The 16,874-nt window shown below is 41.8% G+C and overlaps 1 protein-coding gene and 1 long non-coding RNA gene across 3 annotated transcripts in view; one reads left to right on the top strand and one right to left on the bottom strand.

Moving 5' to 3' along the window:
* Positions 1-16,604, bottom strand: part of TLN2 (talin 2) — a 206,444-nt gene extending 189,840 nt beyond the window's left edge. Inside the window, exon 1 of one of the 2 annotated variants that reach the window (XM_052806996.1) lies at positions 16,344-16,604. The gene's annotated coding sequence lies outside the window, so the exon portion shown is untranslated. Of the gene's footprint in view, positions 1-15,955; positions 16,097-16,343 lie in introns of those variants that run through there. The other variant, XM_052806995.1, reaches the window with a different exon arrangement.
* LOC128150639 (uncharacterized) overlaps positions 16,164-16,874 on the top strand; it is a 29,982-nt gene continuing 29,271 nt past the window's right edge. The window contains exon 1 of the long non-coding RNA XR_008238132.1: positions 16,164-16,398. This is a non-coding gene — a long non-coding RNA (uncharacterized LOC128150639). The remainder of the gene's footprint in view (positions 16,399-16,874) is intronic.

Raw genomic sequence — 16,874 nt, 5'->3', positions numbered from 1 at the left:
AACCAGGGGGGAGGGGGAATTTAAGAACCAAAATCCAACAACTAAAATCCAAGAAACTTTTTTTTGAGTTTTGGGATAAATAGTAACAGAGGGTAACTGAGAATGGATCCACTTTTACATTAACTATACATAGTATTTACAGAGTACCAAAAATGGGCTGCTCACACTCCAGGTACAAGTCAAGGTTAGCAAGATCTTACCATTTCCTCTATTTTACCATTAGAAACAAGCAAGAAACTTAAGAGCACACACTGAACAGTTCATCTTAATTTTAATTTTAACCAAACTTGTAACATACAAAATCCTAAACAAGGCACAAGTAGAGAGCAAGCCAGATGCAAAAAACCTCCTTACAAGTTCTTCAGCCAAAGTGGCATTAATGCTCAGGAAGTTGGAATAAACTGTAAGTTACATGTCACTGCAAGATGGGGTCAGTTACATCACTTTGAGTACAAAAAGAGAGAAATATATCCCCAGGCCAAATGGATAAAACACTTTTAACCTTTCCTGAATTGCTGACTATCTCAAGACAAAATATCATTAGGTATGTAACCTAGCTCAAAAACATTAGGTTTGATTTTTAATATTCACTGTAAGAGATGGCAATTCATTCATCAAGGACAAAAGGTGCACTTTCATTATCAAAAATAACTGAATTTGTCACTGTACAGCATTGTCAAAAAAATACTTACGCAAGTGTTTTCAGAAGTGGTTTTCAGATTATTATGCCAGTACCCTGGATATCCAAGCCTATAATAAAGGACATGCTTCACACATTCTTATCCTAAAACACAGTATTAAATACAATAGCTTTGTTCACTGTATTGTCTGTTAATTTTTATCCCACTAACTAATAATTTCAGGGAAAAAAAGTTGCTAAATTTTATCATAATTTTGGGTAATTCCAGTCCAGTGATACTATAAATGCCACCACTGGATTCTGAGTATCACCTGTACAGGAAACAAAACCCCTACAACAATAAGGTTAGGCAATAAGTAGCATCTATCAATCAGCTAGACGTCCAATGGGCCACCTCCAGAAGCTGCCAATTTTTTTTTTTTTAATAATGCAACAATTTGAACATATTAGGTTTCCTGAAAAAGTGCATACTTTTGCAAATTAGGAAAAAAACTTTTAACACTATTAACACTGATGTGCAAAATCTACTCTCCAAGTTTCTCAAGTATCATCAGAATACAGCAATTCAGATGTTATTTCCATCATGCTCAGTCAGTATATGAAAAATTACTGGAGAATGGGATGTGAAAGAAGGGATAGAGGGATGCAAGTCTAATAAAGCTTCAAACTCAAGCCATAGGTCAAAATATGCCTGAAAGGCAGTATTTCAAATTAAATTTTCAAATCCAAACCTGACATTTGGGCTCTGGAACTCAATTTGCTGTGACACACATAGTTACTTCCCCCTTGCGCATCAAGGTCTCTGCTTTCTCCTTTGACAGAGCAATTACATGCCTGTAATGCTTCTGAGAAGGGTAAAATCCTGATCACTCAACCAACTCTATATATGCAATGCAAGGAAAAAATTGTTCCCCCTAGGCTCTCAACTTAAATTCTACTGTTTGTGGCTGAAGTTGAGGACTTGTATTGTAGCATGCATAACCACATCAACCCTGCCCATATGGCTACTCAGCTCTGATCCCCAAAACTGCCAGAGTCCACAGATTGGCTACATGCTGTGTGAAGAGAATGAAGTATCAGATGACAGTAGAATTTGGCCTTAAACTGTCAAACCCACTTTTCTCTAAGAGAGAATGCAGAAACCAAAAATGGATACCAGTAATTCATTGATACAGGGTATGATACATCATCATTCTATGCAAGAGAATGCTGCAAAAATAGTTCCAGATTTCAATTCATGTCTAGACACTTCAGCAGCTTAAGCACAAAGACTGGTCCTTGCCTCTGACTTACAATAACCATGTTAAAGCATTCAAAATCAATACCATGTACTCCTAAGACTTTCTATTTATCCTTAAGAAGTCAAACAAATCATCTTAAAGTTAGATTACTTCCATTCTTCACAATAAATTAATATATATTTCCTTCTGATCATCAACACTAATTTGGTGGATTTATTTTGATATGTGGCTTGAAATATCTTAAGTAGTCAACTGCCAAGGCCACAAGCTGTATTGGTGCCCATTTAGACAGATTCAACACATCATATACATGCTTATTTTACACACACATTCCCTAAGCCATTACTCTCACGTACACAGATTTCCATAGTGCTTCAAAGGCTTTGACTTGTGCCTCTGTGTACAATTGAAAACTTGTGTTCAGTAGATTAGAAAATACCATGTATATGCAACAGAAAGCACAACTTCACCATCTCATTAATAACTTACATTGTCTTCAAGTGCAGTAACTGTTCACACAGCAAGGTTATTCTTTTGACACTTTACGGAGGCAGCCCAAACTACTATTTATAAAATGCTTTTGGAGTAATTTATAAAGTGTAATTCATCTCTATAAACCTCAAAACCCAACAGAAAACCTTTCTTTACTTGAACACTACCACAGACCTCCTCTCTTACAAACTGTGTTTAATGTTTTATATTGTATGTACAGTTTTCTACATTGCCTGAAGAAGCACTTTTCTAAGTTTTAAGCCTAAACCCACAGGGCCTAGATGTACCTAGGGCCCTAGGAAGTCAAATATTTTCCTTAATTTTCAGGATCCCATGGTCACCATGGAGACCTAAACAGCAGCTATACCTATTTTGCATTTCAAGCTTATATGATTGTTAACAACACCTTAAAAAAACCCAAACCACTAAGTGCAGTCAAAGCATAGGTATCTCAGTGGGACAAGAACTTGAAGCAGCAGCTCAAAAGGTGCAACCATCCGGTTCAATGTGAGAAGGTATCAACATTAACACACACTTCATACAGATCTAGAAGTGTGCAAACCTCTTCCTGTCTACACTTTGGTTTATGCAGGACTAAACACAAGCTTCTATGTATTTGGAATCATTAAGCAGCAGACACTAAAGCAGGACAACAGAGCATGCATGGGAGAAGGAGCACATGTGGGAAAAAAAGATTTTTTTCTGATTCAAGGATTTCAAAGCTGGATTACTGAGAAGTTCCTTTTCTCCACTACCTGGTAAGCATTGCCTTTTGCCTATATATTATTTTCTCTCAAATACTTAAGAAACACTGCTTCTTTGTTCAGTTGCAGGAAACAACTATTGCAAGACTTGCCCCCAAACAAGCCAAGAACAGACATTTAGAAACCACTAGCTACCAGTATAAACAAACTGAAATTAAGGTTTATTATACTTGTAAGTTGCAGCACCCTGCAGACTTCCAGAGATTCTCAGAATAGTTTAACCTATCAGATTATTTCTTCCAGCTCAAAAATCAGACTCTTCTAAAGTAAATACTTGTTTCCAGTGCTTTAGTTGTTTATTCATTCCATGAGGAAGATACAGCACTGTATCACTCATTTGCAGTGTAACATCTAGGTTAGAGAACTGTAAGCACTCTCTGTCTTCATCCCCCTTGAGTGGAGATAGCAGCCACTGTCCACTGTATATTGGACAGATAATTTAAAGCTCTGCATAATAGAGAAGTCTTCTTTGACAAAGCAGCTATTATTATCAAAACCCTCCTAAGGGTATTCTCTTTACACAAAGGATCTTGATAGGTAGCTTTGGAGCACCACACCGATTCATGTGTTCCACTGCAAAAGAGATGGCAAGCTTTTCCCTTCTGTGTGCCAAAAAAGCCTTTCAAAGTAGGTATATCCGAACATGTAGCAACAAGCCCTATAACCTCTACATATCTAACCATGTAAACTGCAATCTGGAGCCATCCATGTCCCCTGACACCAGACTTAACTCTGAGGTCAATGCTTGTTGATGGTGTGTTTCATCCCTACTTTGTTTCTTGAATAAGCAAACAACAAGCCTTCAATGGAAACGAAGGGATGCTGGAAATGCACATTTTCAGTCTTCAAAGTTCTGCTCTAAATCCACTCTTTAGTTAACTATTAGTCAGGACTTCTGTCTTCCACATGACACTAAAGCTTTTTTGCTGAACACAGATTCCTTGTTACAACCCCTTGAATTTCTGGACTATGGGACTTGCACCAAGATACCACATACCACTTGAGTTTCATTTTTTTGTTCCCAAGACATTCATTATCCAACCAGAGTATGCCTAACAATAACCCAGATTCACTTGTTTGCATTCTTCACCAAGCCTTACCATTTTAAATTTTTTCTGCAAATACTTCAGTTCGGCCCCATTTTGTATCAGCTGCATTCTGGAGAATGAGCTGGTTTCATGCAAGCATTCCATGACTCTAAACAAGAAGAAACATTAAATAGAAGCAAAAGCTGGCCTCTGTCCTACTTGCTACAGCTCCTCTATCATATGTGCAGCTGTTTCACTAGCTAACGGTCACCGATACACTCACACTGATCAAGATATAAGATTGTCAACCAACGCTGTCAAAAGACTGCATTCCACTAGCTACTAACAAGACAGTCATACTCCTTCGGCAAGCTTGATTATACAAATACTAGGTTTTCACTAGCTTATTACTTATAAAGAAGCATTTTCCTATTGCTTCGCTGAATATCACCTGAATGTCAGAAGAAAGCATTTCTAATTCAAAGCTACTTGGAGATATCTTAAGTCTGAATTGCTTACATTTCAAATGGCAAATTCCCAACAAGCACAAGTAATTTCAAACATCTATAGATTGACCGAAGAAAGAAAACAACTGACTTCTATTAAACACTAGAGGCCCAAAAAGAAGATAAATTTCACTTCCACAAGTCTCCAGCATCCTGATTCACTTTTCACACGTCATGGGAGAGTTAGGTCCCATAGAATAAATGTCAAGAAAAACATCCCAAATAAAAGAAAGCTGAATTGGAGACTCTTTTTACAGAACAACATAACTCAAGAAGAAAAAAAATATTATATTAAACACATCAGAAATAAGTGTTGGTACCAAATACAACTGTTCTAGAAAGTCTGTTTCTACGAAGAGATGGCTGCTTTCTGTATCTGATTATGGTAGTACAGAGACTATTTCACAGGTAGTAATGCAAATTTGGTTTAAATAATGAAAGGTACACCTTAAACAAGAAATTTGAAATGAGTATATAGTCCAGGGAAAAAAAAAATTAGTCAATACCACACAACTGCAAATCTTCAGCCTTTACAAAGCTGTAACTACAGTTTTTAAAAAAGATCCTTTTCTCATTTTTCTTTTTATTATTTTCTGTCTTAATTCTACATTTTTTTTCCTTTCATTTTAAGTGCCTTGTAAACAACTTTCAAAAAGCAACTCCCTGCTTAATCTTCTGTTTTTGCCCAAAGGACTGTTATCTGCAACCCCACCTTGCTTTTGCATCTTCCTCAGGGGCTAAAGTTGTACTTCATTCCTTAAAACTCACATGACAGCTACAGAAAGCTGAGCTGTACATGAGGAGATACACTTATTGGGTAGGTACCAAAACAGTACTGGTGCCTGACAGCAGATGTTTAGCAGGTACTTGAAATTTATCTTTAAGGGAAGACACTGTGGCCTCAGGCAGGATGAGAACTACATTGTGTTGGCTGCTAAACAAACTGAGTAAGAATTGCTGTCCCTTCTAAGAAGTCCCAGACGGAAAAAAACCCAACCAAACTAACAAAACTTAAATCATTTAGGAATGTTCATTTCTAAAAGTTTAACTGGCATGACCTAAGGCCACAATTCACAAAGACATGCTCATAAAAATTTGCATGCTGTCACAACACACCTGGGTCACATAACTGAATACCGTATTTTAAAGTACAAGAATGCGAGGCTGGCGTGGTTTAACCCCAGCTGGCAACTAAGCAACACACAGCGGCTCCCTCACTCCCCTCACCCCACGTCAAGGGATGGGTTGAGATAAAGACAGTTTAATAGCACAGAAAAGGAATTATAATAATAAGAGAATATACAACCAGGGCAGAAGCAAGTGAAGACAAGGAATTCTAACCAGGGAAATACACAAATGGTTTAGGGCCCTCTACAGTTGCAATCTTTCTCAAATCACCTCTGACCCTGAAGACGTTGAAGTGTTGTGTTATGTTATGTCAGGTACACAGATGCCATGACAGATTTTGCTTTTGCTTCAACATCCATGTGCATCAGCTGATCTTCTACCCCCAGTACAAGCTCCTTGTCAGACTTGTTATGAGGTAAAATCAATAATCCAATCAGATCTGACAAAAAGCTGGCCAAAAGAATTTGAAATTATGAAGATGACTATTTGAAATATGGATTTACATCTGCTATCATTAATGATGAACCTCACCCTAAGTGTACATTGTGGCTTGAGATATTAGCTAATGACAGCATGAAGCCATCACGATTAGCAAGACATTTAAAAACTAAGCACCCAGAACATGACGACAAATCTCTACAATTTCTTCAGCACTGGTTTCAAGTCATGTGATACTCAATATAGTACTTTAAAAAGAAAAGAAAAAAACAAACCATTGAACTTAATGATAAACCTTCAGAAGCCTCTTTTAAGGTTTCTTACTTAATAGCAAAAGAGACAAAGCTACATACCATTGGGGAAGCACTTGGTCTTCCTGCTGCAGTAAAAAATGGCCGAAATAATACATGGAAAACAATCTGGCATTCCTTTGCCAGCAAATACTGCTGGAAGACATATAGAAAACAGCCAAAGATTTGAAGAAACAAGTATTAGAATAAGTTGTGCAGTGTGGGAGGTTTGCTATACTGTTGGCTGAAGCTACAGATGTTTCTAACATGTCTGAGCTTACGGTATATGCTAGATAGTTTCAGTGATGAAATACACCGGGAACTACTTTTTTTCGAGTCACTACAGGAAAGATGTACTGGAGATGACTCAAAGTATTCTCAACAGTAAATTATTTCTTTAATAGAAACACCATTTTATGGAAAAACTTTGCAAGTGTAATCGCTGGAGTGGCAGCTTTGAACAGAATTTAAAAGAAAAAAAAGAAAAAAAGGATTCCAGTGTAAATGTTACAGATAGAACCACATGTACAATTCTTTCACTGCACCATTCGTAGGCAAGCTATTGCAGCAAAGTTGGAGCCAGAAGTGCATAAAGTGCTACAGGATGTCACTGATATGGTTAATTTTATAAAAACAAGAACTTTAAATAGCAGAATCTTTACAATACCTTTTAATGAGATGGGGAGTGACCATGAAAATCATATTCCCACACTGAGGTTTGCTGGTTATCTTGTGGCAAAGTGGTTAAAAGAGTTGTCAAACTTAAAGATGCATTATGCAGGTTTTTTTCCACAAAGACAACTGTTCAAAATTTGCTGACCTTTTCTGTGACAAGTGGCTGTCATTAGTATGCTACCTAGCAGATATTTAAACAAACAAACAAACAAAACACACTTAAGGTGTCCCTTCAAGGTGAAGTTGACATTTTAACAGTGAGCAAGAAAGTAATTGCTTTTCAAAAGAAACTCACTCTACAGAGATTCTTTTGAAAACAGATTTTTGGAAATGTTTCCATTGTTATGTGGTTTTGTTGCTGAAAATGATGTGTCACCTATAAAAACCTCTGAAATCTGTATACTTAAAAGACTTGGAAACATCATTTCCTAACCTGTTTAAAAATATTCTAAGAGTTTCAGGGGGGTTTGAATGCATTTGTTAAAAATAGAAGAATACAACACCTTCCCATTAGTTTGCAAGAACAACTGATTGACATCAGGGAAGATGGAAATGTAATAGATGAATTCCAAGAAAAATTTTTGCATAATTAGTGTATGGGAGTGGAAAATTAGTATCATGATTTAGTAAGCACAACCAACAATGCACTTCTTCCATTTGGATCTATGTATCTTTGTGAGGTGTCCTTTTCAGCTATGACAGCCATTAAAACCAAGTATTGAAATAAACTGAACTTAGAACCAGACCTTCGAATAGCTGTATCAAAGTGTTAAACCAAGATTTTTTAAAAAAATAGTGAAGCATATTCAATCACATAGCTCTCACTACAAGATTTTTTTTTTTAAACAAGAGCAAAAAGGGTTTTTGTTAAGAAATAAAACAAATTTTTAAAATAGCGTTTATCTCATCCTTTCTTAATTTCTATTTTGCATATGTTTTATAATGTACATAATATTAGTACAGCAGTATATGTGTATAATTTATAAATAAATATATGTATTTTGAGGGTGCATGCTCACAAATCTTTACTGACAAGGGTGACAGATCAAAAAAACTTTGGAAACCACTGCCTTAAATGACCTGGTAGGCTGGTAATACTATTCCGAAGAAATTAAGGCCATTGCTGATTGTAATAAGATCCACATGGAACATAGTGTTTTGGTTTTAATTTTTAGTTTTCAGCCTACAGTAACAGGGCATTTTGCCCTCATACGCGGATAGCATTTTTAACGCTTCAAACTTCAATTTATCTTTGAAAAGGAATGATAATAGCATTAGGTAGGAACACATTTTTCCTGCACAGATATTCACAGTCATTACTGAGTTACTTTCATGGGCTGGCCTTACAGTTGTTTCAGTAGTGATTTGCTTGGTTCCTCAGGGCACATCTACCCTTGTAACTAGTTGCAGGCTTTGTTTATCTGTGTTAAATTATCGCCAACAACTGCTGCATAAGTAGTTCACCTTAACCACACACTTGTACCACAATCAAAGTATTTTTCTGCCTCATCTCTGCCACTAAAGCCCTGCCATTCTGTTGCAGTGTTCTTACAAAGTCAGCCACAGTTCTGACATGAAATCTTTAAGAATATGTTTTCCACCCAGGTCCTTCCAATATTTTAATGTTTTGTCTTGTGGGCTTCCTTACAGGAAAACAAAAGAATTGTGAAACTTAAATTCCATAGTTTCTTATTTCGTATATCTTGCTTTTTGTTAGGCAGAATAGATTAAAATTTGGCTAGCACCTTGATCATCACAGCAATTAATACAAAACAGCTGCTGAAAGCCTTTGCTTTCAAGAACTATTCAAGAAGTAAAGAACTAGAATTTTAAGAGTACTGTTCAAGAAGTCACCTGAGAACAAATAGCACTTCCCTAAATCCTCTCATGGAGCAATTTCACTCATGAAATATTTGCTTTAGAGCTCAGGCAACCACCAACTATTGGGATGGATGGGCCTGTGCTGCAAACCAGGCAGCAGCAAAAAAGTTGTTAGGATAGAAAAAGTGACACTTCCTCCTTCCTCCTCAAAAATACTACCAAGAAATTTGCATACTTGGGCTTTCTACCCCTACTGTGCCACTAGGTGATCACCTACTGAACATAACTGTTCTTTTCCTCAAGATCATCAAGGTTCAAACAATTATTTTCCATGTTACTAGAAGGCTTTGTGTTGATGTTGGATGGTTTGCTGTGACCGCTACAATGGGATTTTTCAAGATTGGACCATTTTGTTTCAGGAACAGCCACACAGCAGTGGCTAAGCATCTCCCTGTAAGAGGTAAGTATCTGCATGTTCTGGAATGAGGTGCCCATTTGGAACAAAACAACAGGCAGTGTACAAAAGGAGAGGAGAAAGACTGAAGTGTCTTATGTCCTCCAACTACCCGCAGCTATGGATGCAGGTAGCACCACTAACAGACTATCTTCCCGCTCTTGGGAAAAGTTCATTTAGCCTGGCCTTTGGCTTCTTGGCTCTCTAAGCACAGAGAGAGGACAAAACGTCACTCACCCATACAGCACCTGTGAACCCATTTGAACTGACCCCTTATATATCCATGTCCTCTACATACAAAGGCCTCAGACAAGGCCCGTTAGATCCGCTGCAACCCTGCCTCTCTCTATGTCTGGGTTTGTTCTGCGCTTAATCCATAGTCTGGTCTGTCCATCTCACCAGGCAAAGTTTATTTAACTACCCTTTCTTCACAGGTTTCAGTCTTCTGTACATTCAGTTATGCTTCTCTTCTCCTCAGCTGCTTTTAAGTCTGGTTAGTATCATAGTGCAGCTAACAGGTAATCCAGCTACAGTCAGGCTGATCAGGACCCTACTGACAACTGCAAACACAGCCACTGGATTTTTTTTAAATTAAAAAACAAACAAATATTTTTCAGGGTTGGTACATACTATAAGATCTTGGGTTCTTGCTTGGGGTCTGTACATCCTCAGCTGTTGCATATAACATTTCCAACTTTAAACATCACAACAGAGTGATCTCATTTCCTACAGCCTTCATTTTTTTTAAACTCAAGTTGGACATTTATCTCTTCCTCCTTGTAATAGTGCCTTTAGTGATACCCTGACTCAGAAGACATGCCACTGGTTCCTTCTGCTTCACCCTGCATGCCTGCTGTGCAGTCGTAGCTCCCACTTGATCCTTTCCCCAGATAGTTCAGATACCTCCTTGCCAACAGGAGATGTTTCCTTATACTGCAACAAAAATTAATCTAAAAATCTTTTAGTCAAAAGAGGGAAAATTATAAGGAAGAATTACAGAACTTGCAGGCTACAAGGAACTATAGCATTCAGTTTCGGCTTCCTGATCTCATTTATTCAGATATTCATTTGTAGCCCCATTGCTAAATTTTGACTTTGTCCTAGTATTTCAACATTTTTATTGTGCATTATGTGCTTCAGTCCTACACCACCACCACATTCCTGCCACAATCCCTCCCATTAGAATACCATAGGTCTTTTCGCCAACAGGGATTATCATCTCCATCAGACATTCATAACCTGCCTTTGCTGCTTCCATGCTGTTTCCTGCTACACAGCATTTGGCACATTTAAATTGAACAAAGGTAAAAGGTACTTGTCATAAATGCCTTTAAGGCATAATACAAATTCAAGCCTGATTTCTACTATCAGTAAGTTTCTGAAACTGTTTTATGCTCACATATTTGTCATCTATACCTGAACTTTAAATCTCACATTCCAGAACAATCACAACTTTCCCACTAGTACATACCACCACTGTAACCAAAACACAGCATAAGCTAGACTTGAAGTAGCTGAAACAAAGGGTTATTTACCATATTACAGATATCAACTCCCAAGAAAGGTAAGAGAGATCATTATATGAAAATAAACAAGAATATGTAATAAGAAAAGCATTACAGAACTCCGAAGGCAATCCTATTGTTTACGAGGTCCTCACACCACTACGCCAAACGCTTCAGCAACACTAAAGACTTTTATATACACTATAGCAACAAATCTCTCTACCACAGCTGACAAACGTAAATTGTTATTTGACTTGAAAAAATAAACAGCCCATGTAGTACCATTGATTCTTTACCACCTCAACTGTTACTTGCTGTGATTTAGAAGACTGAGAGCTTCCTGCTTATTCCTGGGTTACAAGTCACTTTTTCAGGGAAATCAGAAATCTCAACCTTACAAAAGTTGCCAGATAGAAAGACACAAGGTTCATTTACAATTCACTTCAGTTCACACTCTCTTCCTGCTGCCCAAACACAGAAAGATGAGCTACCTACTGAGAATGCAAGGAAGGCAGTTTCAAGCACCAGCCTGACCCATCTTGGCAGAAATTCAACTGGTCACTGCCAAGTAAAGGGACTACAAGTAAGAAGTCAGTACTGTAGTACTGTAAAGACATTTTAAGACGAAACTTATTGTTGTATGGTCAACCTCACCTTGTGAGGTCAGTTAGTGCATTTTCTAGCTTTATGAAGATGCTTGGGCAAAAAGGCACTGGAGCTTTGAGAATTGAGGGGGTGGATCTCTGGGGATGGAATCCCAGCTTGCAACTGGAAGTGGAAAATATCAAAATGTTATCACAATTGCTTCAAGTACACAGGCTAATTCAAACTCAATTCCAAGATAAGCGTGTGTGCACACAACACACTCAGGGAAATGGTTCTCTGACACTACTGTGAAATGAGTTTTCAGCAGCATTAGCAGGGACAGTAACCTAGAAAATTCAGTGCTCACAGTTACAAGTCTGGCATCAAAACTAACCACAGGCTCCTTGCCACCATCTCATCCCCAAGCACATCAGTCTCACTCAAAAGGCATGTCTTTACTGCACCCAGAGATAGAAGGCCACAATTCTCTGAATATTGATCAGACCCAGGATTTCAGCACCCTGTGGATCAGCCAAGCACTTATGCATCTAAGTAGCTTGGGCTACCTTCAAGGCAACCAGACATTCTTTTTGAAAAAGAATTGATTGTTTAATCACAACAATAAAAATAAGGCATAAAAGAGCTTATGACACAACATGCTGTCCATAATCATAACAATCTCATCCACAGACTTGCAAAAGCCTATATTATTCTGCTTAACGTAGCAGCCTCTGGAACTTGGGAGCCAGGCTACTCCGAAAAAAACCTCTGCTTTATCATTTGCATCTCCCCTACCCCCAAAAGTTCCTCAGTTCAATTTAATTTATACTCTTCATAACCATGTGTGGTCAAAAGCAGAATCCCAGAAGCAAAAACCTGCATTCCCCTTCAGGTACTAACAGACAGGACTACCAGAAACTACAATTTCCAGCTATATACCAGTAACATTTGACCCAACTGACACACTAAAATCCAAAAGTAAACAAATGAAACCTAATATGCAAAATACTGCCTATTAAGACAGCCTCCCTACATTTGCAACAAAACCCAACCATTTTGTTTGCTGTTCTCAATTTGCATCAGCATTCTATTGTCTGCAGAAACATGCATAAACAGATTTGCCAAATCTTTTAAAGATTCAAGAGGGGGGGTGGGGGGTGGGGGTGTGTGTGAATTGAAAGCTGGATACAGTGGTCTGTAAACACATTCACACTTCTTTCCTAATTACAGCCTGGTGCAAAGGCAGTATCTGGAGAAGAACTTCCTGGCAAGAAACTCTGCATATTAAAAAAAAAAAAAAAAAAAAAATCAGGATGCCTACACATTTGGCTGTTTATTGAAATGTCTGAGGTTCAGATAGGACTAGAAGCTAGGAATTATTTTTTCGGTGTTTTCGGTACTTTAATGCTAAAATTATGGATTGGAGTGATGCTTCAGCAAATGGTATTGCTCACATTTCATGAACATACAACACTGATATCCCAACAGCTACAATGCCACAAGAAGGAATGGAGGTGGATGTCTGTACTACTGTCTAGTTGTGGTGACTATTTAAGTACTGGCATTTTTGGAAGCTGCCTAGACCTTGCATTTGCACAGATTTAATATATTTATCTATTATATAAGTAAGCATATAAAAGTGACACAATCCAAATATTAATGCTTCACAACATCTTTGCTGTGCAGAGTCAAATCTCTGTAGAAACAATACCAAGTAAGAGAACGTTTTCACAGCAAAAATTTTCATGAAGATTATGCAGCTCAAGCTATGCCACAGCCAGATAGTTGTTTCAAGCCCACTCCTCCTGCTCCAAAATAAAAGACTTGAATCTACTGTAGTGGTGTTTTGTACTAATCAGTTATATTTATAACTATAGATGCATTTCCTAATGTAAATATAATTCAGTGATTAGATTAGCTGGCAAATGATGAAAGAAGTCTAAGTAAAACTGTACAACAAACCAGGCTCAGAGTAAAATTACTTAATGCTTTGCAGTTCAAATGCAAGTTCATTTTTCTTAACATCATCTACTCCTAACCAATCTATCCATCACACATACACCAAAAAAACCCTCGCCCTCTCAGGCACTACTACAGTGCAACGGCAACATTTCAAATCAACTTAAATTGGGCTGTACTACATTCCATTACATGATATCATGCAACAGATGTTACTGTAAGAACACACAGGACAATTATTCAGGGTAAACTGCTATAGTCTGAATGGTAAAACGAATGGGTATCCTATATGAAATTGCTATAGTCTTTATCAAATCTTATGCTGAGATTCAGAACTTAAATATTGCCCAGATTTGTTACAGTTAGCCCAGAGACTTAGATTGGCAACAGAAACAAGAAGTATTCTTATTTTACTTAAGCTCAATAATTTTGCCACCAACAGACAAACTAGATGAAAATTCCACTTAACGCTTTAGTTCTGCAGTGACCTGTGAGTTAAATGAGGCATCATGAAACTCACATGAAATGCACTTCCTAGAGGCATGAGATATTTCCCCCCCCAGCTGTGTGATAACCTTCAATCTGAAGGCACTGCCTTAAAAATTTCATGTTTTGAAAATTAAAGCAGATAAAGTAGTTCAGTCAACTTAATTCATAGTTAACTTAGCTAACAGCTGTACTGTTAGAACGGCTGACCATTATCTCAAACAGGTATGAAGGCTTTTCATATAGTATAATTTGTAAGGTATTTATAACTAACACTGGCAGCTTGCACTCACACTTGCAACACACTGCCATATGCATATGAGTAAGTGACATTTTACCTAAGCAAGAGCAATCTCAGAAACGTGTTGCTTGTTTGCTTTTTAATCATACGGACATTTTTCCATAGCTATTGGGCCCTCTCGACGATGCAGAACTCCTGATGCCTTTAAACAACATACTTTCAAACTCAGAACTGGCTCTCTGGTTTGAAACTTAATATGGCTCAAACTTGGCTCTAAAATACAGGTCTGCAAAATAAACTTTTAAAAGATTCGGAGAGAAGCGGGCAATTGTTTAATCCGCTAGAGTTTTTCAATCAATGAACATTCCCACAATCTAACTAGACACTGCAGCAGCATTTTAACACACAAAATGTAGAGCCTAAATAAACTGAAGCAGCTGGTCAGCAAAACAAAAGCGCTACAGAAGGTGAGCGCAAAGACAGCAGAGGCACCAGTTCCCAGACAGGTGTTCCCGTGCTGTGCCCAAGCAGCGGCACTGTGTCAGGGCCCTCTAGTCACCCAAAGGCAAGACTGTGCCCTGCACCCCACAGCCATCTGCTAGGGGGGCATGAAAGAAAAAGAGCTGCCAGGATATGCAGGGGGACCCCAGCCCACAGCGTGGACAGGCCCTCCACAAGCACACACTGCCACCTCGCACCACGGGAGGTTTTGTGCTTTAGTCAGTCGCGGGCACGAAGTCCTGCTGCACTGGGGCAGGTAGTCCAGAGCCGCTGGCCGCTTGCACGCTCCCAGGCTGGCCCGGGGAATCGGGAGGCCGCGGAACGGCGCGGCTCACCAGCCCACCCATCCTCATCTGCGCTGCGCAGGGGCGGACGCGTCCTTCCCTGCCCTCCGGGGTGGCTCTACGGGACCGGCCCGCGACCCGCTTCCAACCCGAGCCGTCCCACGGGTCTGGTGGGAAGAGGCGGACATATACAGAGATAAATGGATATAAGTACACGCGTATACACACGCGGCACGATCGTCCTTGGGAGGTCGTCGCTCCCCAACGTGTTGCGAAAAGGGTTGGGTTTTTTTTTTTCCATCGCGGTCGCCAGTAGCGCCCAACGGCGAACAGCTCCGTCGGTGGAGCAAACCCACCCCTCGACCCGGCCACACGAAGCTCCTCCAGACGCGCTGCGAAGAGCCGGCCGCCCCAGCACCTCCCTCCCATACCAATCCTATACGGCTCAGGGAGGAATCCCAAAGGACCGCGGTTTCCCTCCCACCTCGGCCCGGCTCCTGACGAAGGGAAGGTGAGCCGGGGCCGCTTTCCCCTTCCTGGGGCTCAGCCCGCCCGGCGGCGGAGCCCTACCGGGCCGCGGCAACCCGGCTCCCCGCACAGCATTGGACCGGGCTATCGCTGTCTTCCCTGGAACCGGCAACTTGTTGGGCGGGCAGCGCTACGCGCGGACGAGGCTGTGCCGGACGGAGCGCAGCTCCCGCCTGCCGCCGCCCGCCGCCGGACCGGCGACCGGCAGCTGCCGCCTGCCTGGCTAGGGGCAACGCGGCGTCTACATGCGAAACCCAGCGGCAGCTGAAACGCTCCCGCCGCTCAGCCCTGCGCCGAGTCTTCCCCCTCTCGGCGGCTCAGCACGGACCAGACACTCCATGCAACGTGCAACGGCAGGGCAGGACAAGGGGGTCCTCGCGGGCTCCTACCGGGAAAGGCGTTACTGTAGCATTGCAAAGCGCCTAAGCCCCGCTGCTCGCTCGCTTCCTTCCCCCCCGCTCGCCTGCTGCCCGCTCCCGCCTGCTCCGCCGCCGCCCGCAGCTGCCGCCGCTGCGGACTCCAGGCGCAGACCCCCGCCGGGGAGGGCAGGAAGCGCGTCATCACTCCGGGACCGCTCCACCGCCCTTCGCCCGGCACGGCCCGCTCCGCTCCGCCACCGCCCGGCCCACGGCGCGGGAAGACCGGGACGCCTGCCCGCCCAGCCCAAGCGACCCGCGGCTCCCGCCTGCCCAGCCCTCCGCTGCGCCCGGAGACCGGCGGGAGGGGGAACCCCGCCTCAGCTGGCTCGCTGGGCCGAGGGCTTCGGGCCCCCCTTACCTGGGCGTGAGGGCGAGGCACCTCCGCCGGCCGCGGCCCTCGCTGAGGCGATGAGGTAGCGTCGCTCCCCCTCCACCCGTCCAGGACCGCAGTCAACGGCGGAGGGGGGGGGACACGGCACGGCGGCTCCTCAGGGAGGAGGAGGAGAAAGAAGGCCGGGGGAGCTCAGCATCTTGTACCGCGAGAAAGAAAACAAAGCTGTAGGGCACAGCGAGCCCCGGGGCGGGGGGCTACCGCCCGGGCGGCCGCCGCCGCTGCTGACTGCGCAAGGGCTGCTGTGGAAGCGCGAGGCGCCCGCCCGGCCCCTGAGGCAGCGCGCGCGCGGCCTCGCGCCGCCGGCTTAGTGCCGGCGCTGCGCTTGGCGGGCTCCCCGTCGCCGTAGGCTAACGGTCGTCCCGGGGGCCTACAGCGAAGTGCGAAGTCTTGTACGCTCGCTTGGAGCAAACCTCGGCTCACCCCCCCCACACCACCCCCCACACACCCCCCTCGCGCCCTGAGCCGGGCGGTTTTCCCTCCCGAACACCTGGGACG

Source organism: Harpia harpyja, chromosome 14, assembly GCF_026419915.1.
Source record: "Harpia harpyja isolate bHarHar1 chromosome 14, bHarHar1 primary haplotype, whole genome shotgun sequence".
Lineage (NCBI taxonomy): Eukaryota > Metazoa > Chordata > Aves > Accipitriformes > Accipitridae > Harpia > Harpia harpyja.
This window is presented reverse-complemented; position numbering and strand designations above follow the sequence as displayed.